Genomic DNA, 25,706 nt, shown 5'->3' on the forward strand with positions numbered 1-25,706 from the left:
CTATACAGGTTTATTATCAGCGTGCTGGCATAGTCAAATTGGACCGTCGAGCAGAAAGTAAGGCCAAGTTCCAGTACTTTAACTTCTTTGGTCGTCAATTGCGTATTCGCTAAATTCACGACCGTTCATTTTTCTGTTATTTCTGTTACTTCCTTGTGACTCTCTGTTCTGGCAAGGCAGCCTTTTCCTTTCCCTTCTAGTTTTCCGTCCCTTCTTTCTGGGGGGTGAGTTCGAGGTGCCGGACACTGTTTCACTTCTCTCAGCAGCTGACATTCCTGTAAAAACGTCGGCAGTCTTGAGTCTTTCTCTTTTCTTTTTACTGATTGTTCCCCTTCTGACAGCTCAACTTCTGATTCCGATGTTTTCCTAGAAGACACTTCACTTGCTTTCTGTAAATTTAAATGCTTCCTGGGAACATCATATTTTTGGCAAAAGTCAGGATACACCCTGACTTGTAATCCTCATCATCAGTTACAAATGGCAGCGAGGTTCTGAGAGGCAGGGATGCTCTACTACTGGACACCATTATGACAAAAGCATACTGAGTAATGTTAAACTTACCGCCTTATACCTCACCGGCACAGATTAGTCTCGAGCTCGGTCTAACGAAGCAACTCCTCGCAAGGCGAGGCTCGTACATCAAGTGCTGGCATAAAATTAAGAACTCCGCCATAAACACACTGAATCACCAGCTTTGGCAGGAACGGTGCTGCACACCTACTTTGCCAGCCAAAGCCTACTTGGAGGAATCGCTCGCCATAACGGGACTAGTCGACCTATGGGAAATCCCAACAACGCACCTGCACTTTAAACGCATCACCAATAAGGTTGTTAAGGAACTCTCCTTTATAGAAGACAAAGCTGCTTTTTCACACGGGAGCCACGCATGGATGACTCTATCCAATTATAAATCATTTGGATCACAGGCATACTTTGAATTAGGGTATTCAAGGAAGTCTAAAGAAGCCTTTCTAAAGCACAGGCTAGGAATCCTGCCAGCCACACCTCATCTTCCACCATGGCAGAGAAAGAACTACGGGAACTCATTTTTGTTTGAATATTTTTTATTGCATTTTTTTAGTTATTCTTTTGACAAATACACAGACGTGAAGTAATGTCATAAGTAGTGTACAATACAGTCTTTACATGTCTCTGCAGTTGTTCAGGTGCATTAATGTATATATATAAAAGACACTATAATAAAGGCAAAGCAGTGTACACAGTATGACAAGGTCGTCAGTTATAGTTGCACAACAAGTCTAGATAATTTATCGCATATCAACAACAGCAGTTCACTGAATAAACTATTCGTTCCTCAACTCCCCTCCAAAGGAATGAACAGGTTGGTGCAACAGATATGTTATATCTCTGGTACTGTGGAAAAACAGGTGTGACAACAATGCAGTGTATATTCAAAGATTGTTCCAAACTAAAAACTGTGAACAACAACCTGGGATTATAAAGGTTAAAGACTGGGCGTGGTCAAATCTATGAATGTGTGGTTCAGTCGGGTCGGTCAAGATCAGACCTGTGTGGTGTCGTGTTTACGCACGGGGCTGCAGGATGCAAAGCACCGTAGGCGGGATAAGGAAGGAGAGGGGGGAAAGGTCAGGAAGGTCAATCTAGAGGTCCAATCTGAGGTTTACAGGGGGGTAAGATCTGCGTGGTGAGTGGGGGGGTAAGGGGGTGGGGGAGGGGAGGGGGGAGGAGGATGGAGAGCTTGGGATAGTGGGGGAGGGAGGGAGGGGGGGGAAGATAGGGGGGTACAGACATGTCAGCTGTGCTGGCGCACCTAGGTCTAGATGATACCGTTCTGTAGGTGGTAAGCGGTCAAGGCATTATCCCAGTCTTGTGCTATGGGGAGCATGCGCAATCCCACTGTGTCCTCTCTGTGTAGAGCTACACTCTCCGCCCTTGCCCAATTGTCAAACGAAGTACGCCAGTGTATGGCTTGTGGGGGTATGCTGTTTTTCCATCGTTTGGTAATGAGGCGTTTCGCAGTGACCAGCCCCAGGTCCCAGAATCTAGCCCGCATTTTCGTCTGTACTGTTCTTTTGAAAAGTCCCAGGAGGCAAGCCTCCCAGGTGTGTGGCAAGTCACTCCCTGTTGCCGCTGCCAATGAGGTCGACACTAATTTCCAATATTCATTCGGAAGAGGGCAGGCCCAGAGCATGTGTAGCAGTTGCGCGTCTACAAGTCCGCATCTGGGGCATGTCGATGAGTCCAGGCCAAAGTATCTATTAATTTTATCTGGGGATAGGTATGCACAGTGCACAATATAATACTGTATAATCTTGAAACGGGAGTTGCGTGGGACACGCGTGGTCCCAGCTAGCACCAATGCCCATTCCTTATCTGTCCAGGCGCGGCCTCTGTCAATAGTCCATTTGTCTCGTAGGCGTTGTGGCTAAATTTGCGTGTGCGTATGTAGTGCTTGGGCGAGCCAATGTATTATGTGAGAACCATTGCCCATCACATGCAGGTATTGAATCAGTAAGTGAGTCGGTAGTTCCACTGTTAGGTCACCCCAAGCTTGTGTTAGCAGTCGGATAAGTGTCGCATGTGTCAGAAATTGTCCAGGAGGTATCCCCGTGTCGGTTACCAGGGACTCAAACGAAAGTAGAGTGCCCTCTGCAAAGAGGTCTCCCACACTATCTAAATCTGCGTTTGTCCAAGCACTCAGCGCTGCCTCCGTGAGCGTGCCTCCCTCCCAAGGTGTCCCCAATAGTGGTAAATTAGGGGCGTATGGTATGACAGAATTAGTGAGTTTTAGGCTTCTTACATAGCACTTCCTCGCAACCGCAAGATGCAACTGATCTGGGCAGCGTTTCTTAGCTAGGGGGTGAAACAGCTCGTGTATCTGAGCCACTGTCATGACAGTGTCAGCCGATGTCGTGTCACTCAAATTCTTGCCGCTCAACCAGTAGGCAACCCATTGCAGCTGCGCTGCTAGGTAGTAGAGCTCCTGGTTAGGGACAGACAACCCCCCGTGCATCGCCGCAGCGTATAGTGTCCTCAGCGCAACTCTGGGTCGCCCCGTATTCCAGATTAGCCGCCTGGTCAGTGTTTCCAGTTCCCGGAAAATTCTGGTCGGGACATACACCGGCAGGTTGGCGTAGAAGTACAACAGCTTAGGCAGCACAATCATTTTAGTAAGGGTAATCCGACTGGGGACAGTCAGTGGCAGGGAGTTCCAAAACGTCACCTGCGCTTGGAGTGATGAAATGGCTCTCACGAGGTTACCCTCCAGTAAGTCGGCGGGGTCACGATAAATGTGGATTCCTAAATAGCTGAAGACGGCTGGGTACCAGGCGAGTCTCTCGTTCATCACTACAATATCAGTTTCTGGCATGTCCGGAGCAAAAGAGTATACTCCTGATTTGGCCCAGTTGACGCGAAGGCCTGATACGTCGCCAAGGTCACTGAATATAGAGGTTAGCACACGTGGAAAGCGAGTTAGATCCTTGACATAAATCAAGAGTTCATCTGCGTATAGCGACACCGAGTGTGTCCCATCGGCCAAAGGGATACCCCACTCCGTGCCAGAGGCGCGTAGTTGTGCCGCCAGGGGTTCCATTATGAGATCAAAGATTAGGGGGGAGAGGGGGCACCCTTGCCTAGTGCCTCTGCGGACTCGGACCAAGTCTGATAAAAGCCTGCCCGTGCGTATTCGCACTACTGGGCCTTGGTAGAGGAGTTTCACCATCCGGGGGTAGGCATCTCCCAAATCAAACTTCTTCAGCACTTGCAGCAGGTAAGGCCATTCCACCGAGTCAAATGCTTTCTCCAAATCAAGGACCAAACACCCCGATTGAGGCCATTCGGATGTGGCCGGGCTTTGCACTCGTAAGAGGCGCCTAATGTTGTAAGACGTATTGTAAGACGTATTACCGGTTGGCACAAAGTCGTTCTGGTCAGTATGTACTAAAGTAGGCACCAAGGGCGCCAATCTGTGGGCTAGGGCAGACGCCAGGATCTTATAATCCGTATTTAGGAGGGCAAGTGGCCTATATGAACCCATATTGAGTCCATCTCTACCCAGCTTCAAAAGAGATATAACATTTGCCTCCTTCAGGGTGGGGGGAGAGCTGAGTCCTCTATTGCTGCCTTATACATTCGCAGTAATTCGGGTATGAGGATGACAGAGTAGGCCTTGTAAAACTCCGCAGGCAATCCATCTGGTCCTGGGGTCTTACCATTGGAGAGGGAAAAGATGACCGCCCTGATCTCTTCGGCCTCGAGCGGTGCACCCAATTCATCCTGTTGCACGTTGGTGGCCGATGGAAGGGGTAGTTCCGACAGGTATTCTGTGATTGTGTCCTCAGTGACCCGTAACCGGGAGCGATAAAGGTCCGCATAATGGCTCGTGAAGGCCTCGTGTATAGCTCTCTGCGTATAGAATGTAGTGTAGGTATTTAGTGACAGTGTTGGCGCAGTTTGGGTGTCTCGTCTTATTAACCAAGATAATAATTTGCCCGGTTTATCTCCAGCGTGATGTGTGCGTGCCGAATGAGCAGCGTAATTCAGGTTTTTTAGTCTGTCTAATAGATGAGTGTGTTTCTCTCGGGCCTCCACCAATCTTGTGTCATCGCCTTCAGCTGCCTCGTGTTCGCTATCTAGCAGGGTGGATTCTACATTTGTCAAGTCTCTTTCTACCTGCCGTCGCATGCCTGCCTGCATGCCCAGGCAGTTGCCACGTGTGACTACCTTAAACGCATCCCACTCCACCTGTGGAGTAGATGCAGTGCCGCTGTTGTCTTCAAAATATTGCAGTATACGATTCGAAAGCGCCTCCCTATATGGGGGCATCTAATAACACATCTGGTTGGAGCCGCCACGTAGGCACCGGTGGATGGGGGCGCTCCCAGGCAAAGCCTAAGGTGTGTGGATGTGGTCGGAAGGAGTACGGCCCAAGTATTCGGTATTCGTGACATGGGGGAGTAATTTACTTGAGAGCAGGAACCTGTCTAGTCTGACGTGTAGTGTGTGGGCTCCCGAGTAATACGAGTAGGTCCTCGTGTGCGGATTTCGTGTGCGCCAGACATCATGTAGGTCCCATTGCGCTGCCCATTCTACAATTGCCCTCTGTGCCCCACTCGCCATCGCATTTGCTAAGTGGGGGAATGAGCGATCTAGTGCAACATCTAGTACACAATTGAAATCACCACCAAGCAAAAGCGGCACTCCCGGCCAGGGCGCTAGCACCGACGACAATCGGGAAAAGAAGCGTCCCTGTTCCGTGTTAGGGGCATAAACAGAGGCTATAATAATCTGCTGTCCATCTAGCTTGCCCTGTAGAAGCACATATCTGCCCTCAACATCTATTGTACTGTGAGTGAGTGCAGAGGGGACCCCAGGGCGTATCCAGATTAAAGCTCCTCGGGCAAATGCCGAAAAACCTGTGGCATATAATTGACCCCTCCACCTGCGGCGTAGTGTAGATACCTCTGAGTCCGTCAAGTGGGTCTCCTGTAACAGTGCTATTTGTATTTGGTGTCGCTTAAGGTACGAATAAACCTGGTAACGGCGTGAAGGTGTGTGCATACCACGCACGTTCCAGGTACAGAAGTTAACCATAGCCATGAATTGTCTGTTTCACCAGTTCCCCCCCTATCAACCCGCCCCCAGTGCACAATTGAGATACGTAAAATTTCAGGAATCCACATAGGTCAATGTAAATCGTTTGCCTTTGATCAGCGCCCCGCAAACACACATTTGGGAAATTGGAAAAATCCACCATTCTTACAAACAAGGGAAACAACAACATAATACCATAAGGTCGACAAAGGAACATGATGTCGTCCAAACGCTCTAGTGAGCACTAAAAGTCCGTAAGTTCAAGGGGGGGTCACTGAGCCCGCAGTGCTTAGCGTTACAGAGTGTACATGCAAACAGGGCGAGGATGCTGCCCCCCACCACAAGCAGCTATTGTCATCTAGCACAGTTCCAGCGACAGTTCTCAGTGTCAGGCGAGGGTGTCACAGTGTGGTCAGGGATCCGCCGCTCGACAATAGCATATCCCAGATCACAACTCGGCACTCACCTTCGGGGGGATTCGTCCACCCTATCAGCATAATCACATATCTCACCAATAGTGATCGCATCCCTGACATTGTAACAGTACAGAGGTCTGTACACGTGTCCATGTCAGGCAAGTGCAGGCGCTTTTACAATACCAGGGTCACCCCAGTGGCCACAGCTCTGCATCTGGTAGTTCCAGGAGTGCGCCCGCTGTAGCTCCCCCAACGACTGGTCAGTAAGTCATCCGTCTCGGGACGCACTCAGTGTATCATATCTGCGGTTTGTGGTGTGACATCGGGGAAGTCCAAAGAAATCTGGGAGTTCGGTATGCCGTACAGGTATTCGTCGTCGCTCACTTGGGCTTCAAGGCTGGCCTCCAAGGCAGGGTCTGCTATTTGTGAACCGCTGATCTCCGCCACCATGCGGAGGGCCTCCTGTTGTTCACTCTGCATACGCTCAGGCGTGGGACCTACTTCCGGTTCCGCGTGTGTCGAATTCGCTGGCGATGGCCTTCTGCGACGACGTCTCCGAGGTCCACGATCACGTCGTGGCTTCGGTGGCATTTCTCTAGGTTCCGTGTCGATACCCGAGTCAAGCCAAGTCTCAACCGCCTCGGGAGTAGTGAAGAAGTGCATCTTTTTTTCTGTGCAACCACACGTAGGCCGGAAAGAGCAGAGAATAGTTCAGAGACAGGCGGCGGAGTCGCTGTTTTACCGCTAGAAAAGAGTGGCGTTGGCGTTGCACTTGCACAGTGTAATCAGGAAAGAACATGATTTTGGAGTTCTCAACTCTGACGTCAGATAATCTCCGGGTCTCACGTAGTATGGCATCGCGGTCTCTGTAGTTCAGAACTCGGATGAGCAGAGGTCTCGGATTGGAGCCTTCAGGGGGAGGACGTGTTGGTACTCGATGAGCGCGCTCCACCACAAAATGTTGTGAGAGGGTACCTTCTGGCTGTAGGTTCTTGAGCCAGTGTTCCATATGTTCTGCCGGCTCTCTGCCCTCCCATCTTTCCGGCAGACCCACTATGCGGACGTTGTTCCTCCTCGCCCGTCCTTCCGCGTCCTCCGCCCGATCCTCCAGGAACTCCACTCTGTTGAGGAGGCCCTGGACGGTTTTGTCCATCTGTGAAAGTTTGGGTGTCACATCCGCCAGAGTCGTTTCAAGGGCAGTCGTCCGGTCCGAGAGCTTCTTATGATCAGCTCGGAGATGCGTCAGATAAATAGCCACTCCATCGATCTTAGATTCTAGAGAGGCGCGGGTCTGTTGCATGGACTCCTCTAGTCTCTGCATTGCTGCAAGCATGGTGTCCAGTTTAGAGGTTGTCTGATCCGGTTCAGTCTGTTTCGCCATCTTCCCTCTCACCTGTGTGCCACTTGCACCAGCTCTTGTCTTAGGCCCTACAGACATGGGAATCGCGAAAGCGTCCCAGTTATAGCGTGGTTAGGAAGGTCCCCCAAAGCAGCAGGCGAGGAGAACCTGGCTTCAGTGTGACACCAGCCGGGCGGGGGGGAACGTGGGCGGTCCACCTCTTAGAGCCCCGCAAGAGCCTTCCTGTAGAAAGTATGATCCCGTGTAGAGGAGGTGTGGGTGTCACTTGTCTGATGGCTCTCCCAGCTGCAGCCAGGGGCTGCCGGTGGAGTCAGATGGGCTTTAGTGTAGTGAGGCAGCTTGCCTCCCCGATGCGTAGGCCAGGGCAGATATCATGTGCCACCCCGCACCTCAATGTTCCGTTCTCCGCCTGTCAGTGTCCCCCGGAGGACAAGAGACTCTCCGCACTGCAGGAGTCTGTGTCCGGTGACCCCGCGTGGCAGGCAACGGCACCCCCCTCTCATTCCTCAGTCTCTGAGTTGGGGCAGTAGTTATTCACCTCCCTAGTGACACATAGGCTCAGCGCGGCACTCAAGTGTAACCGGCGCTAGGAACATCACAAAAAGTTCATGCGAGATAGTCTGTGGCCCGTTGTGTCCTTAGCAGCGGGGCCTCCGCTTGTAATATCCGGGACCGCAAGCCCCAGTCGGGGTGTGTCCGCGACAGGCCCTTTAAGGCAATCCACAGCCGTGTGCCCCCCCGCCCTTGCTCCAATTAGTTCGTGCACCAGGGAGAGGCAATTCTGTGCCCATGGACGGTAGGCGTAGGTGGGGGTATCTCCAGCAGCCTCGCGTCAGCCAAGAATAAATAGGGGGGGGAGAGGGGGGAGGACGAGTCACTGCAGATTGTCTCAGGAATTGTCCAATTGTATGATCAGCAGGGGTCCGGGTGAGGCGCAAGGGGGCCCTAGAATCCACACTGCGGGCAATCCTCCTCCCAGTCCTCCACTCCAACCCAGGTCTGGCTCTCCTTACCGCGGTCGGCGGGCGGGATCCGGCCCCACATCAGCGTCTGGTGGTAGTTTCCCTCTCCCGGCCCGCAGGCCTCTTCGCCCCGCCAGCGCGGTCAGGGGCACAGTCGCCGTTTCAGTGGTGCTGCAGTAGGAACCTTAAGGGAACGAGGACGATTTCGCAGCGCCAGAGAGTGCGCGTCGAGGTCCACCACCGCTGGGCCTAGTAGGCCCGATTCATCCCCGGCCTCAATTAGTAGCAGGCGCTGGCCGGAAGGGGCTGCCGGCGGGATGTATGGTCTCTGCTGTCGGCGGTGCGGTCAGAAATTAATCACCAACTCCAAACTTCGCCAGCATGTGAAGAGGTAATGTGGGCTACTTCGCTGGTGTTTTCAGCCAGGTGCGGATGCGTTAAGGCGGATAAATGACCTGCGGTAGGGGAGCCTCTCTCGGAGCTCTACCCAGGCATGTCCGTCTCCATTGCGCGCTTAGCCACGCCCCCAAGAACTATGGGAACTCATGCCAGCTATTTGGAGTTGGAAAGGAGGACATTGAACACATAATATGCTCCTGCACAAAGCTTAATAAGGAAAGGGTTGGCCTACTAAAAACTCATTTTAACAAACGAGGCATACGCACTCAGAGACAAGCTGTTCTTGCATGCTTCAATCCACTAGATCTGCAACTGAATCGGAAGCTTGTCAAGTTTCTATCTTTAGTAACAGCCAAGCAAAAGATGCTCGATATTACAACTAGTGTATAATTTTTCACAGGCTCCCAGCAAAAAGACTCTGGATACTCTGTACTTTTAACTCACACACGAGTGCACCAACACTTTTTAACAGAGCATTGATCGAAAAGTTATTTTATCACAACGTTTTAATTGAATGTATTTTTTGTAATGGTTTTAATCAAATACAATAATATATATTTTTTTCCTTCGTCACGAAGAAACTTAGTTTGTTTCCGATGTTTGATCATGCTTTCATAATCTGTTAGTCTCTTCTTCATTCGTTGGTGCAATTCTTCCTTCAATTTTGTGTCTTTCTCCAATGCTGTAGCTTCTTCAATGATTTTGATTTCATCTAACAATTTTTGTTGGTCGTTCCAGGCATATTTAATAAGTACTTTGACCATACCTTTGGCGGATTCAGTGGTATATTCCGCCCATTCTTGCAGTAATAACTGTTCTGGATTTTCATATGAGGGTGTCGTGTATATCCGCCAAAAAAATAAATATTTATATATATATATATATATCAGTCACAAAAATGCACTCAGCATTTGCAAAGCACTCAACATTGCTCCGACCATTCGGTCATATTCACACAGACATGCCTTCCTGCTCCACCATAGGATTAGTTTGCCTGATGCGTTTCAGGGTCGGAACCCCGTCTTCAAAGGCTGCGGAAATGACACTCAGTTAACGCTTTACCTTTCACTTGCGGCTCTTTTAATTAACAAGCGCCCCAGTGGGCGTATGCTGAGTGCAACGTCACTCTGGTGATTAATGGGGCTTGTAGTCCGTAAAGCGAGAGTTCATAATTTCTTTGAGCAAGTCCAAGTGTACATCTCATATTGCCCTTTTTTTAAATTACCTAAGTAGGTTGTGTCACACTCGCGCATGCAATATTGATTGTAGAGCGCTGTGCCATATATGTATGATAGGCAGATGTGAACGTAAAAATAGCAAATCTACACTTAACTATTTGCACTTCTCAGTGTTTTGGTCTTTTATATTTGACACAATATCGTGTCCACATGGTAGTTTTAGCTTTGATATTCTGTCAAACAACCCAGTCCCCAATACTCAGATCCCCCATACACAGTCCTGTATGTTCACAGTTCTCCCCTTTTCTTTTCGAGCTGGAGCAACCTGAGAGTTTCCAATCGCAGAGCCTCAGGTAATTTCTGTTGTTGCAAAATCCTACCAGGCAGCCACCCCCAATCCTTCTACGAAAGAAATTACAGCGTCTCGGTCCCAGAATGCTTCTCATATTTAGTGCAGGCCTTCCAAACTTTTTTTCCTGTTTGCATCCATGGACACAAATCGGGAAAAACATAATCTGCATATGGAACTTAGTTCTTTGGATATAAAAAGGGTGGTATTTAAACATTTTGTTTGCGCTCTTCTTGTGTACACACACTGCATCACAGGTTATCCTTGATGTCATTTGAGGTATCGTCAGTGAATCCTTGCCTGTGGTCAATATCTGCTCATAGGAGTGGCTTTAGTTAATACAGCTTCCCATAACTGCGAAATTTCTTTGTTATTTAGGTTTTGTATTGTGACTGTACCATCACTTTTGCCCTACTTTTTAATGGATTTCTGAGGTTTTATAAACAAGTAATTAAAATAACAGATATCCATAATTCAAAGTTAACAAAGGGTTTTCAGTGATTTTTTTTTTTATATACTGCAACCAATCCTGGGCTCACCCAGGCCAGCTGCACTGAGCCTTCGGCATGACACAGCATACTCTAGATGCATGGTCTTGTAGCCATATCCTGCATCATTCCCCTCCTCCCTCTACCAACTTTGCAGTAGGTTCTTGGCCGGCCCTGCTTTATCCTTCCACAAAGAACTTGAGCACAGCCATCTTTGACCAAAAACTCATCCAGCCTACGAATATATATCATGTGCCAGCTCTCGTCCCTTCAGTGGATTGACTTTGACCATGGCATCGAGACAAATAATGTTTTCCCAGCTCCATCCATCCTACTTAGCCACCTGCATATAGACCGGCCTTGTTCTAGCCCTCAACCCCAATCTATCACATACTCCAATATATGTGAAAGTGCACAAGGTAGATTTCCCATAGCCCCAAGATTTGTGGGCATACTGTGATTCAGTGTGTAGACGTATCGGACCTTCTAGCAATACATTTACAAGAAATTAGCTATGGACCCATTTTCTCTTTTTTCTCCCCCCACCCCCCTCCCAAGTTCAGTGCGCTCCTATTAAGGACTCCTAGTAGTTATACTTGTTTATTATACACTATTCTAGCATATGCTGTTAGAACCATGGATTTTTTCTTTTTTTGGGGGGGGGGGGGGGGGGGAGGGGGGGAATAATTTATTGGCATTTCAAAATTGCATTAACACATACAACATGAAGATCGTTCTGCCTCCAAGTCACTGAAAATGGTATTGCATCCTTGCATCCCACCACAAGAATCCCCGGACAGCTCACCACGTTTTTACAAAACATATAAGAGTCAATTGGCATCTATAAGTGCACATGACAGATATGAGGGCCCATATATCTCTAGGTCTAGAAGTTTGTGGCAAATCCTCTGCATAGCTAGCCAGCTGTTCTTTACAATATACCATACCTTTATTCCACATTTCAAAACCAGGGGGGCATCTCCCACCCCATAAATGGACACCTGCCTCTATTCCAAAAGCAATGCAATCACCACAAGGCTGCGGTTGGTGGACGGCGGTTTTTAACCAGGCCCAGCAAGCACATCTGTGGGGTGCAGTCCACTCATTCCATACCATTTCAGATAGGGCATGTGTACACTGTGTTCAGTAACATGGAACAGGTTCGCATATCCAGGCCAATTGCATAAAATCTGTGTTAGGGTCATAGCATCTGTCACAGTTTGAATCTACTCGCAATCCATATTGTTTTAACCGAGCTGGAGAATAATGCATCTGTTGTTAGTACTTTAAAAAAATAAACTTTATTTACCAGTTTCGAAGTAAACACAATGTAATTACCAGCTGTAGTCAACACTATTTTCGGCACTACACAACATACAACAGATGCGCCAGCAGTACATGATACAGAGCTCCACATGACTTCTCGTTCTGTTGATTACCAACGTTTCTCGTACATAATGCTTTAACCTGACCAATTACATTTCTTACATCATAATTCTGCACCACAGTCAAATCACATTGCATGAATCAAAATCATATAAACTTGGTGTATCCAAATTATAAACTTGAAAATCAGTGTCCCTGAAGTCAGCCAATACCCGCTGGTACGAGCCCGCTATTTGGCTCTGTGGAAGACTGTGACTGTGTTGTGGCTGTGTGCTGTTTGAAAGGACCCCAGATATCCAGTGAACGAGATTTACTGGGCAATGTGGAAGCATATAAATCATAATTGAGGTTGCAATATGCTAGACTGCGTAGCCAGTCCTTGCTCTGCAGCACTGGCTTTCGCCCCCAAGTGCAATCTCCCATTTTGCTAGCAGCAGCCCCAAGGCCGTGAACTTCCGGACTGGTTTGGGAATGTTAGTTACATATCCTAATAAAGCTATGGCCGGTATGGGGTCTATATCAAAACCAATCATGTCCCCCAGTGTGTGAAATATGTTGGTCCAGAATCTAACAATCTTGGGACATGTCCAAGACAGGTGCCCAAAGTCTGCATGTGGGGCCTTGCATTTGAGGCAGCAGTGGGGCTGTCCTGGTCTATTTTGTGTGACATCTCAGGTGTGATGTAAATTTGCCTTAGGAATTTGAAGTGGAGAAGCTTGTGCCTGCTGTTCGGAGACACCTCCTTAGTTTGTAAACAGCATGCAGCCCACTGATCATCAGACATGTGGTGACCCAGGTCCGTCTCCCATGCGGTCTGTATCTTGGTGCCATGGACTGGGACTATCTCTGTGCAGGCCCTGTATAGTTTAGAAACCAAATGGTCCCCTGTGCTACTATCTAGTACTATGGAAAATGGGGTAAGTGGGCCGGTTTCAATAGGAAAGCCGGGAATCCTAGCTTTTAAGGCTGCTCACAGACGGGCAAGCACAAACTTATCCATAAATGAAGCCTCTTGAAACTTGCCCCCGTCGGAGACTGAGAACAATAGGCCCTCGATGTAAAGATCGCCTATTTTTGTCACGTCAAACCTAGTAAGTGTGCGTTGCACTATCCTTTCCCCAGTAATTGGTATCCATTGGTGATTCAGAAGCGGTAACCTGTGGGAGTACATGCTCGGAGAACCCAGTATCCTGTGCAGTTTTTGCCAGTCCCATCTGGTGGTTGATAGTGTCTGGATGTCTAGGGGATCGCGTGGGTAGCCTTGCAGCAGCACCATGCTCAAGGAGTGCGGTAGGACAAGATATGCTTCAGGTCTCAAATAGGGAAGTCTAGCATCAGGGTGAAACCAGGAGTGAGCATAACCGCACTGCGCGATTAAATAATATAACTGAAAGTTAGGGACTCACAATCCTCCCCTGTGGTATGGGAGGCTCATGACCTTCCAGCGGACCCTTGGGTGCTTGCCCCCCCCAAGTCAGCCGAATAAGATGGATATTAATTCATTTGAAGAAGGGGTTCGTGAGAGGGATAGTTATGTTATTAAATAAATACAAGAATTTTGGCAGGACAATCATCTTAAATAGTTCTACCCGCCCAGTAATAGAGAGTGGAAGCCGAAGCTACCTCTCCACCTGCTGTTCCAAATTGTATATTGCTGTGCCATTGTTAAGTGATAGTATCTCTTCAGTGTTTAAGTGTATGTGTATCCCTAAGTATTTCATGGAGTCGAAGCACCAGGTAAGTGGATATTAACATTCCCATCTGACTGTCCTAGTGGTAAGGGGTAATATCACAGACTTATGCCAATTTATTCCAAGGCCAGAGAAACCGCCAAACCAAACTATCTCTCTTATCAAGGGGGCCAAATTGGTTTGGGGGTCTCTGACATATAGTATAACGTTGTCTGCATATAGTGATACCAATAATGGCCCAGTGTTAAATTAGAGCCCCCTCTGGAGATGACGTTCCTGAAAATGTCTAAAGAGTGGGTCCATTGCTAATATGAAAAGCAGTGGAGACAAGTGGCATCCCTGTCTTGTGCCTCGGGATAATGTAAAAGAGCGGGAGAGCATTCCATTTAAGCGCAGCCTAACAGAGGGGGCAGAGTACAGTAGCGCAGTTAGGTTGACAAACCCAAAGGGCATGCCCAACCTGCGCATAACCGTCCATATAAATGGCCACTCCAAAGAATCGAAAGCTTTCTCCCTATCTAATAGCACTGTCGCTGCTGGTATTGCCGGGTTAATATGGTGGAGGAGCTTGAAGAGAGTGCCTAGGTTCAGAGAGGTAGATATATGGGGGACAAATCCTGACTGGGCCGGGGAGATTATTTTATCCAGCAACAGGGCAAGGCGCACTGAGATTGTTTTCGCCAGAATTTTATAATCAAAATTTAACAACGATAGCAGTAGATACGATCCACATTTCAAGAGGTCCTTGCCGGGTTTGGGTAATAGTACGATCACCGCTTCCCTCAGAGTCGGGGTAGCTGATTCCATTCCAAGGATTCATGGTAAACCTCCAGGAGTTTAGGGGCTAGGATATATTTGTATCGTTTATAAAAATCACCTGTGAAGCCATCTAGGCCAGGGGCAGAGGCACCGTTTAATGCATCAATCACGTCTATTATTTCGTCCTTTGAAAACGGCAAGGAAATCCTGCATATATTTGTCCATATATACCATTGCAATCTCAATTAAAATATTCTTCACGCACATTGGGGGAGTGCACAAGTTTAGAAGTGTACAGGTCTTCATATAACGCTAAGAATGTGTCTCGGATATCCGCTGTGTCCGTTAATGTGAGCCCTGAGTCGGTGCAAAGTGCTGTGATGTATGATTTAGAATATGGTGATCTCAGTAGCTGCGCTAGCGTACGACCCGGCCTTTCGCCTTCTCCATATTTGCGTGCCACCGCGTATTTGCTTAGGAAATGAGTTTCCCTTTCCGCAGCTTCCCGAAATTCTAGTAGTAACGTCAAACGGCGCCGTTCACCATCGGCTGCATACGGGGGAATCTAGCATTGAGACTTCCAAAGCAGTTAGCTACTGCTCTATGTTGGCTAAAGTTTTTCTCAAGTCCCTCAGTACCCCTGCGTATTTCGAAATGGCCACACCCCTGATGTATGCCTTGAATGCCTCCCAGAGAGTCGCCCACATGTCCACTGACCTTTGTTTAGATCAAAGTATTCTTCAATTGCTTCCCTGATGTCATTGTCAAATAGGTCATCGTTTAGAACCCTCTTCGGGAATCGCCATTGGCGCTCGTTTCCCTCCGGTCTGGGGGTGCAACGTTTTAACAAGACGGGTGCATGGTCCAAATAGGTGCAGGGAAGAATTTTCATTGTGTTATGCCATGTGTGCGGGATCGGTGCGAGCAACCAGAAATCTAGTCTGGTCCAAGTGTTGTGGGGGGATGAATAGTGGGTGTAATCAGGGTTTGTCGGATTGCGGACCCTCCAGACATCAGAAAGTTGGAATGCCTCACATGTATCCAACAATACCTTACGGGCCCAGGGTTTGGAGTCCGCGGCACTAGAGGAGCAGTCTGGTGCGATCTAAGAGTAAGTTGAAATCTCTGCCCAGTATCACATTTCCAGTACTCATGTAAAATTTGGGCGTCGAGCTCCTGGAAAAATTCAGGGCTGTCAGTATTCAGGGCATAAACACGAGAGTAATAATATGACCCATCAGTTTATCCACTACAATAGTGTAACACCCTTCCGGATCAGTGTGGCAGCAAGATCGGGAGAATGGAAGTCTCTTGTGGATTAAGATCACTGTAGGTGCTGTAATTGGAAAAAAATCAGTATGCTCCCCAGCCAGCCGCAAAACGTGTGGAGTCGGACCTAGGTAAATGTCTCCTGCAGGAAGGCGATGTCCATATTATGCTGTTGTAAGTAGTGGACCACATATTTAAATTTTTTAGGGTCGTTGAGTCCCCTAATATTCCAGGTAATGAGGGACAAATACAAATGGGCAGCTAAGTCGGGGGCAGGCGTCATCTGTTTTGTGTAGTGAAACCATGAGTGTGAAGCGCGCAATGAGTGTCCGCTGTATTTCTGTGGTTAGAGCTGGTGAAGGAATAACATCTAACGATTCGGACAATTTCTGCTCCCTCCACCCCCTCCCTACCTCACGTCCCAGTACGAAAGGCAATAACCAAGTAAACAATAGCCTAATGCACCCTGGAGATACCCTATTCGGAAAAAACAGGGTCAGTTGACTGATGCATTTAAATCTAAGAGTTCAACAATGTTCTACGAATGTTGGGGGGAAGCAACGCTCCAATGGCGCCCAGCATTACAGAAACAATATGAAAGAACTATAGTCCTTCTGTCTAAGTAACCTAATAGCACAGTGCTTGCATATTATCAATTCTCTGTGGTGTGAGATCATAAATAGTTGCTAAAACTGAAGCAAGTGTCATTCACGTGAAAAGAGTTAAACACTAGCAACAGATCCGCTGTGGGAGGGGAAGTCATTACCCACATCTCTTCACTGGATATCAGAGCCTTTGTAGGACTTACAGAAGGCTTAAGCCTCCATGGGGTTTTCGAAAATGCGAGATCTCCGGTTGACATCGACCCGCAGACGAGCCGGGTACATCATGCCATATCTAATGCCCAAATTTTGCAGCGTTGTTCTGACACCAGAGAACTTGCGGCGGGCCTCCTGGACCATGATTGTAAAGTCCGGGAAAAAGAAGACAGTAGACCCCTACCATGTGAGCACACCTTGCTCTCTCGTCAAGAGCAGCGCCGAGACCCTATCCTGGAAGTTCATTATACGAGCAATGATCGGGCGAGGTGGGAATCCAGGATTAGGACATGGGCCTAACGATCGATGCGCCTGCTCCACAACGAAACCAGGGGTGAACTCCTCCTTACCAAAAATGTCAACCAGCAGTGAATCCACGAAGGTGTCCATTCTGCCCGTGTTGGTCGACTCCGGAACCCCAATTATACGGAGGTTGTTGCGGCGACTACTCGCTACCAAATCTTCGTTTTTAATGGCAATGTCTTTTAAGATTTTTTCAGTTAGTTCCAACCGTTTCGTCGATTGAGCAGCGCCGTCCTCTAGATCCGAAATGCGGCCTTCCGCTGTGTCTAACCGCTGATCGTGGATGTCTATTTTGGCCCCAAGTGAGTCCAGGCCTTTATCGAGTGTGTCAAATCTACTGTCTATTGATTTAAAACCAGCCTTGAGTTCTGCTAGTAAATCGGGGTTGGTTGAAGCAGCACCTGGCGCCGCGGCGGAGCCCTGAGCACCATCCGCCATGTTAATGCTATTGTCCTGTGCTTTTTCTGTGGCAACGGTAAAGGATAGCACTCTCTGCTTGGGTCTTTTCTGCCCATGCCTGTGTGCCAGCAGCTAGTAGAATTGTGCGCCACCACCCAAAATAGCGAGACCGGGACGCGATGAGGGCATGTAACGGCTATGGCAAGTGTGAGGACGACGTGCCTCAGCTGCCCTTGGTTTCAGAAGATGCGCGGTGTCGTCGGAGCGTGAAATTGGCTACAACCGCAAAAGGAGGGCCTCCTACGTTTTCCCGGTTGTGGCGAGATCCAGAATCTGGGGCAGAGCCCACCCGTCAAGAACTGGCCTGTGGCAATGTCTGTAGCCGGAGAGAGACAGGCCGCACCTGGTGAGAAGGTAGAGGCAGATCACTCACACTGCGCAAGGAGGGACTGCCACATGCCGGAATCCCGCTGAGGTGCACCCATCGTGGTGCAGGGCAGGCTCACTCAACGGCCTAGATTGCCACCTCCGGGCACCCGATGACCTCCGTGGGCGTAAGTGTGTTCGGCGTGTCCTCTAATCGGTGTATCAAGGGCAGCGACAGGTTCTCCTTTCTGCCCACCAGACATCCCAGCTCCAGCCTTCAACGGATGTGTGTCCAAATGCCTGCAGAGTGCCAGCTGTAAATCTCCCTCCCCCCGCACACAGCCGTGCGGCTGTCTCCCTGGCATGCCCGAGGATCCAGTGACCCTGGGAGGCCTACAGGAGCGTAGGCAGATCAGAGTGCAGTCCCCATATATGCTGGTTAACAATGGGGGGCGCGCAGCGATGGCCAGAGTTGGTAGGGCATGTAGGGAGGGGGAGGGGGTCTGGCAATGCACTCACCGCGGCTTGGTGCCCACCATCAGGTCTCTTGAGCGCTGTCAGCAAAGGCCCACAGGCAGTAGATGGAAGGCTCCGGCAAGCAGCATTGCAGTCCTCATCAGGCTCCTCCCCCTCATGCCTCGGAGCGGATTTCTGCGTGATGCGGGCGATTATACGGATCGAAGAAGTTGCCACAGCCGCCACATCTGACGAGGATGAATTACTTCGTGCTGCAAAGTGCTACCAGGTCATTTCTACGAGGACAGCCGGATCGATGCCGGGACACAGGACGCAGCTTCAAAGCCACGCGGCCATCTTGGTCTGAGGCTTGGCCACGCCCCCAACTGTTGTAGGTACTTAAAAGGAATTTCCCTCAGATTACAGTTTGATGTACGTTTATCTAGCAACGTGTAGTAAAATTCCCACTCAACTGGGGGTAGAGTTTGCACCAAAACAGAGTTCCATCTATTCAGTGCAGTATGTGCAATTTCCTATGTTTCATGCTGGGAGGCATTATATAGCTGAGTAACTAGTTTCCTCTGTCCTTTATTAGTGAGTAGTGCCTGTAGCGATTGCAGCGTCTGTGGCTCATGCCGGAAGGAGGAATACAAGCTCTCCTAGTTGCTCGCAATCATTAGTATATAAACATGAGGAGCGAAGTATGGTCCTGGGTGCCCATTAAGTTATCTATCAAGGTCCCACCAGGGTAAGTCACCCATTGTCTGCAAACCCTCCTCACGCAATAGAGAAAGTGCCTTGGGTTCTTGGGTGACCTATAGGTCTGGATGATGCAAGAGTGGTAGTGCTGGGGCGTATAGTGGAGTCTTGCATGCTCTTATACTGAGCGTCCACCAGGCTTGTGTTGTGCTATGAACAGCGTTTATTCCTGTGACTGCAGTTATAGCTCACATCTGTCAGAATAGCTCTCAGACGGGTAGGGTGAGCATCATCACTTTCAATTGCTATGTGCAGGAGGTATCTTTGGGTGTGGTACCAATAATGCGCAAAATGCAATTACGCGCATTAATAATATAGATCTCGATCTGGGGCACATATGGTCTAATAAGCATTTGCCAACTCGTTCGAAGTTGCCTCCCCAGCTCATGCAGGCACTGTCCTGCATGATTTCAAGGTGTTCTTAAAGACGGCCTGGGTCAGAGGGATATTAATAAACCGATAAGGAAATTTAGGGAGTACGACGAATTTCATAAGAGCTAGTCATATCCACCTGGTCTTGCAAATTTGTGACAGCAGTTCCATAGTTCTGCCGGATAACTATTTCCAGGTCCTGATGCACCTAGATACCCAGGTATTAAACCGGTTCTACACACCGTTCCAGGGGATATTCTAAATTAAGGGGTTGTGTGTCTAGGGTTAAGGGGAAATGAGTCTATTTAGACCAATTGATACTTAGCCCAATGCGAGTTAAGACAGTGAACATATATGGCCATTTGTCTAGAATCAACTGCTTTGGCAGCATCCAGTAACACCTCTGCTGCCTGTAGTGATGGATTCAGCTGGTGGAGAACTGCAAACATTATACGCAGGTTGTGTGTGGGACAAAGCCCACTGATCTGGTAACACCAAAGAGGGTAGTAGTGGCTATTCACTTTGCTAGGATTTTGACATCTGTATTGATGAGAGTTAATGGGTGGTAAGAATCTCACCTCTCGGGTGGTTTGTCCAGTTTCAAATGTAAATAATAATGCCTTGCAATGTGGGTGTGGTAAAGTCTGTGTATCATAGGTGTCTTGGTATAATTCTGAAGGTAGGGTACTAGTAGATCTACATACACTTTAAAAAAATTCACTTGGGAGTCCATCGCTCCCAGATGCTTTCCCATTTGTGAGTGTTCGGATGGCATCCCTAATATCGTCCTCACTTATGGGCTGTACTAGAAATTCCCTCTGCCCTAAAGACAACCAATCTAGCGCAATATCATCTAGGTATAATGTAGTCTTCTGTTTGTGGCCGTTTCCTGAGAGCCATACAGTCCAGCATAGAAAGCCATACAGTCAAGCATAGAAATCCACCAATATCGTCACTATAGAATGAGTATCTTAATTATCTGTAAGAAAGTGCCCCTTTTTGCATGGTTACACCCCACTATTTGCCTGACTCATGATGCACGTTTGACTTGGTGTGCCCTGGGTCCCTGCCAATCAGGTTCCCAGGGCCTGTGTTAATTCCTAAAGCTGTACCTTTGTACTCACAATTGCCACATCTGTGGCCAGGGTAAGCCCCTCATAAAAGGTACCATGGGTACCAAGGGTACTGTGGCCAGGGAAGGCCTCTAGGGGTCACAGCACCTATTGTGCCAACATTAGAGGCCCTGTACCTTAAAACCCACACACTGCCATTACAGGCTTCGTGTTTTTTGTGCAGAGAAAAGTGAAGAGTTGACGTGGCACTCATTCCTGTTTGCCATGCCTACAACCCACTACCGGATGCCTAGGTAAGCCACCCCTTTAGCAGGGTGCACTAGCACTCAGGTGAGGGTACTGTGGCATGAGCCCTTTACCCCTACAGTGTTTAAGTCCATTCTTAAGACATTGTAAGTGTGGTAAAGCCATAAAGAGTGTATGGTCTGGGAGTTGGTCAATATGAACTCCACAGCTCCATAAAAAAAACCTAGCCATGGTGTGGTTCTTGAATGGCTGCCCGTCATTTGCCACCACCAGACAGGTTTCTGGACCCCTGGGTAGAGAGCCTCCGTTCTCTAGGTCCAGAAACAAAGCCCATCCTGGGTAGAGATGTCATGCCTCCTCCCCCAGGATAGGCTGGATCCACAAAGGGAAAGCTTCAAAGGCTGCGCCTTTGTAAGCAGTCCCTGCCTTTTGCTGCTCCCTGGAACTGGCTTCCACCAGCTCTGCCCCCCACTTGGGTGGGAGAATTGATGGGAAAACCAAGCTAGGAGAGGTGTGTCCACCATTGCCACCCCTCAGGTGGGGGGTGGGGGCGGGGGTGGATGGGGGGGCGGGGGGAAGCACACATCTCAGTCCTCTCTATCTTGAAGATGAGGAGACGTCACCAATCAGTAAGAGGCTCATGCCTTCCACTGGCGGGTGGCATACTAGGGGGTGTACCCCCCCCCCAGGAAGCGACCCTTTGGTCCCGAACTGCACACCTCTATTAACGCCCCTAAATTTAGTATGTAGGGGCGACCCTGAACCTTGCCTCCTTAGATTTGAGTAAGAAAGAAGGACTGAAGAGCCGTGCTGACCCAAGAAGAAAAGCACACCTACTGCTTTGGCCCTTTCCTTACCGTCCTGTCCAGACTCTGACCTGCCTACAGCAAAGAAACCAACGTGTCCAGCAGCCCCTCAGAGCCCTGAGGACCTGCCCTGCACTCACCTTACAAACTCTGTCTCCTGTGAGCACCGAATCTGCTCAAACCAAAGATTCCAAGAACAGAACCTGTATTCAGGCGGACTCTGTTTCTCACCACGTCCCGAATGGCATAACACCACGAGGAGCTCTCCCCAGCGATCCTGACCTGGGATCTGGTGAGCCCCGACCTCCCACAAGCTCCGAGACGGCGCCTGCAGCCTCAACCTGATCGAGTGCCCATCTAGACCTTATGGAACCTTGGCCCTAGCCCCCGAAGCTCCCACTCGTAAAACGTTTACTTAGCTGTTAAACCGATAACCATTATTCTCCCATAAGAACCACTGTTGTGTTTTTGTTCCTAAAATGTTTTGTGTTGAGCTGATATTTTGTATGGAAAAAAGTAACTACACTGCAAATCCTAAAGTCTTATTTACTTTGTATTGTGACGTCCCCCGTGTTGTATACAGGCATACCACCCCGGGTAGTAGAATCCAAAAGTAATCTAAACGCAAGCTAAAAGTAATTACTGTGTAATTTAAACTGCTTTTTGAAACCATACAAACCTGCAAAATTGCAAATCCATTCCCAATTGCATTCCTGTGTAAATGTTTACAATTTAAAGTATATTTTGCCTACATGTACCCAAGTCCTGCTTATTTCTAGAAATAGAAACCAAGTATATATGTTTTTATACTTATCCAATTGGTCTGGATTATGTCTCTGAGTGTGTGTAATCAGTCCTTGATTGAGTTAATACAATAAATGCTGAACACACCCTCTGGATAAGCCTAACTGCTCACCTAATAACACAAAAAGAGCTGTTAATACTTACCTAATTTAGCCTCTGCTATAGCACTGGGCAACCCATGGACTCTGTGAATGCTATACCTTACTTTGGTATAGTATATACAGAGCCAGCTTTCTACAGTGTCCCCATCTTGTGATATTATACTCATCACGTGCAGTATCCTGGGGTGCTCTTATTTTAGCAACTAAGCTGCGCCCCAGTCTGCCTTCACCATGTGCCCTTGCCACCCACTGGCTGGACATGTTGTATTTCCTTAGCCAAGTCATGGCTGGTATTGATTCAGGGCTAGACTATGCATGGGTGCCATGTTTGCTGATTCACACCAAAGAAAGGAAGGGATATTTTAGTATGATCTATTGTCCAATGGGGAGCTGCTGAATATGCTACACTGGGATATCCTTTTGTGTTTAAATACTGCCCTCTCACACTAGATATTGTCATGCTTCACCATAGGGCGCGCATCAACATCCTGATGCAGACCAATTTACAGAAAGGAGCATGTTATTGTCAAAAGTTGAGGAACTAGAGTAAATCCCTCTGCCCCATCTGTGTAAAGATCCTCTCTACACAGATATTCTGCTGAATTTTATTTTGAACTTCTCCTTGTATAGTTATAAATATTATGGGCGGGGTATTACTGGATCATTAGTATCCGTGCCCCCTAAAATTTGTTTTGGCTTTCTGCATGCCCCGTGGGGCAACAGGGCTTCCTTAGGATTCAGATCTCTCTTAAATGGGCATATTCTACACACCCCTACATTCAATACCTTGTATCCACAGGTAGGTGTGGGGAATTGTAATCACTTAGTAGCCTTACTTGTTCGCACTGCGACTCTCCTCAGGCTTGTGGCTACACCCGAGCTTGCATCCGCATAAGGAATCCTGGTGATGAAACCTTATCCACTAGTCCGCTCCCGGTACATTCTTCTGTCTAAACTTGTCCCTTTTCTCATTCTCTCTCACACTTGTGGCTTAAGGTCCTACTACATGTATGCAAAAGGTATCTGTTCCACCTTCTAGCCTCAAAGCCATTATTGGATGTGCACATCCTATGATGGCTCTGAGGCTAGAAGATGTAACAGATACCTTTTGCATACATGTAGAATAACCTTAAGCCACAAGTGTGAGAGAGAATGAGAAAAGGGACACGTTTAGACAGAAGAATGTACCGGGAGCGGTCTAACCACCAAGGGCCCATTTACACAATCATAGGGAATGAGACAAGTGGCACAGGGAAACTTGCAAGATCTAACTTTGTATTCTCTCATACTGCTGGATTGTGTCTAATACAGAGTGTGAATAAAGGGAGGCGTTCCACCACTACCCCGGTTTCTGAGAAAACAGATGAAACTCGGGTAAGAGGAACGAGTGGAGATATAAACATAAACTTACACGAAACGTACAAAGTTGTATGTGCATGCGAACCTGCAGGTGATCACTCTGTGTGGGTTGTAGAGTGGAATGAGAGTACTAGAGTTGTTGAGTTGTGGGATGAAGACCACACAAACAGTTTTTAATGAGGGAGTTGCATGGTTGGAAGGAAAACATGTTTGTGATTTTATTTCCTAGCAGGATATTCCTGAGGAGAGTCACAGTGTGAACAAGTAAGGCGACTGAGTGATTACAATGCCCGACACATACCTGAGGGTACAATGTATTAAATGCAGGGGTGTGCAGAATATGCCCATTTAAGAGGGATCTGAATCCGGAGGGAGGCCTGTTGACTCCACAGGGTATGCGGCAGGTCGAAACATGTAGATATAGAAAACACAAATATTAGGGGGCATGGATACTAATGATCCAGAAATACCCCACCCATACTATTTTAATCATGCCAAGAGAAGTTCCTAATAACATTTAGCTGATTATCACCTAGGTAGTTTTAGATTTTTCAGAGTCGGTCTGCGTCAGGATGTTGATGTGCACTCTATGATGAAGCATGACACTAGTGTTTGAGGGCAGTATTTTAACATGAAAGGATTTTCCATATAGAATATCGAGCTCCTCACAATTAGACAATAGATCGTATTTGAATACCCCTTCCTGATCTTTGGTGTGAATTTCTGTTACATTAAGGAGGACAAAGGGAAGGGTGGTGCCTCTCTCCCGCCCTGTGTTGTAGGCGTGTTTATGCCATTTATTCTGCTAGAGGAGTGTGGGGAAATAGGTCAGTGATGTTGTGACATTGGAGATTGAAAAAAGTCCAAACATTAAATAAATAGCCCACCGCCTTCCCACATCTGCACCAAAATGGGCAAAAGCCATCCAGTAGAAGCAAACAAGACCCCATTTGACATATCATCTAACCAAACTGTGACGTGGTCTAATATAGTCATATCAAAATATATAAATGTGTGGATCACGCCCTCGTGGGGCAGCTAGAGGCTGAGTATCCTCCGGGTGGACAGAGGTGGCCTGGAATCTGCCTAAATTCAGCCATAAATACCAGGCCACACTTAAGGATGAGTGCCCAGTGCCAATGTATTAGCACATACAGGGATCAGGAGATCTAGCTTGATGTGACTAAGTGATGATGGGTCATCATGGGATACCAGTATATACCATATACAACACACCCAGGAGTCTAATAGCAACAGCAATGCAATGTAAATACAGAAACATCATAGAGCACATAGATTAGTCACAGGGTTCTACGTTACCGCCATTATCAGGTGTCTTTAACCTCTCTGGTCATTCTCATTGCTCCATGTTTCGAGCAAGGGGGAGCTCTGGCAAAGTCCATGGCTGCCTTTGGAATGGTGAAGATTCTTTGGTCCCTTGGCAATCCATGTGAAGCCTAGCAAGATTTAACATAGCATATGGGATCCCTGCTGCTTGCAATTTTTTCTTGATCTGGGAAATTTCTTGATGGGCAGTTTGTACGCAATAGTAATGTCAGGGTAGAAAGCAAACTCATTTCCCTGAAGTGTATTGTTCCCTTGTCCCTAGAGAGGCACAGCACTGCATTGCTGTCGAGATAATTCACATGTTTAGGGATGATTGATCTTGGTGAGGAACCAGGAGGGAGTTGCGCCAGCAATAATCGATACACACTTTCGACCACCAATACAAAGGATTAGGTGCTCATCTCCATATATCTCATGCAGCATGTTCGCTATACAGTCTACTAGCTGACCAGTGTTGATTGATTCCGGTATGCCCATGATGCGGAGATTACTGCTGCGCGACCTGGCCTCAAGGGCCTCATTTTTTGTTTAGATTACCGCCAGTACCTCATCCATATTCAGTTGCTTAGTGGTTCGATTCTGAATGTCATTTTTGGCAGTAGAAATGCGCTGTTCCGCTGTCGTTGGTTGCAATGCATGCTTATCTAGTTTTGCTGCCATATT

At 48.0% G+C, this 25,706-nt stretch overlaps 1 protein-coding gene across 1 annotated transcript in view; it reads left to right on the forward strand.

Annotated features, from left to right (window-relative positions):
- The window catches only part of SAP130 (Sin3A associated protein 130), a 696,083-nt gene that overhangs the window by 597,541 nt on the left and 72,836 nt on the right, over nucleotides 1-25,706 (forward strand). The window lies entirely within an intron of this gene.

Source organism: Lissotriton helveticus, chromosome 11 (genome assembly GCF_964261635.1).
Source record: "Lissotriton helveticus chromosome 11, aLisHel1.1, whole genome shotgun sequence".
Classification (NCBI taxonomy): domain Eukaryota; kingdom Metazoa; phylum Chordata; class Amphibia; order Caudata; family Salamandridae; genus Lissotriton; species Lissotriton helveticus.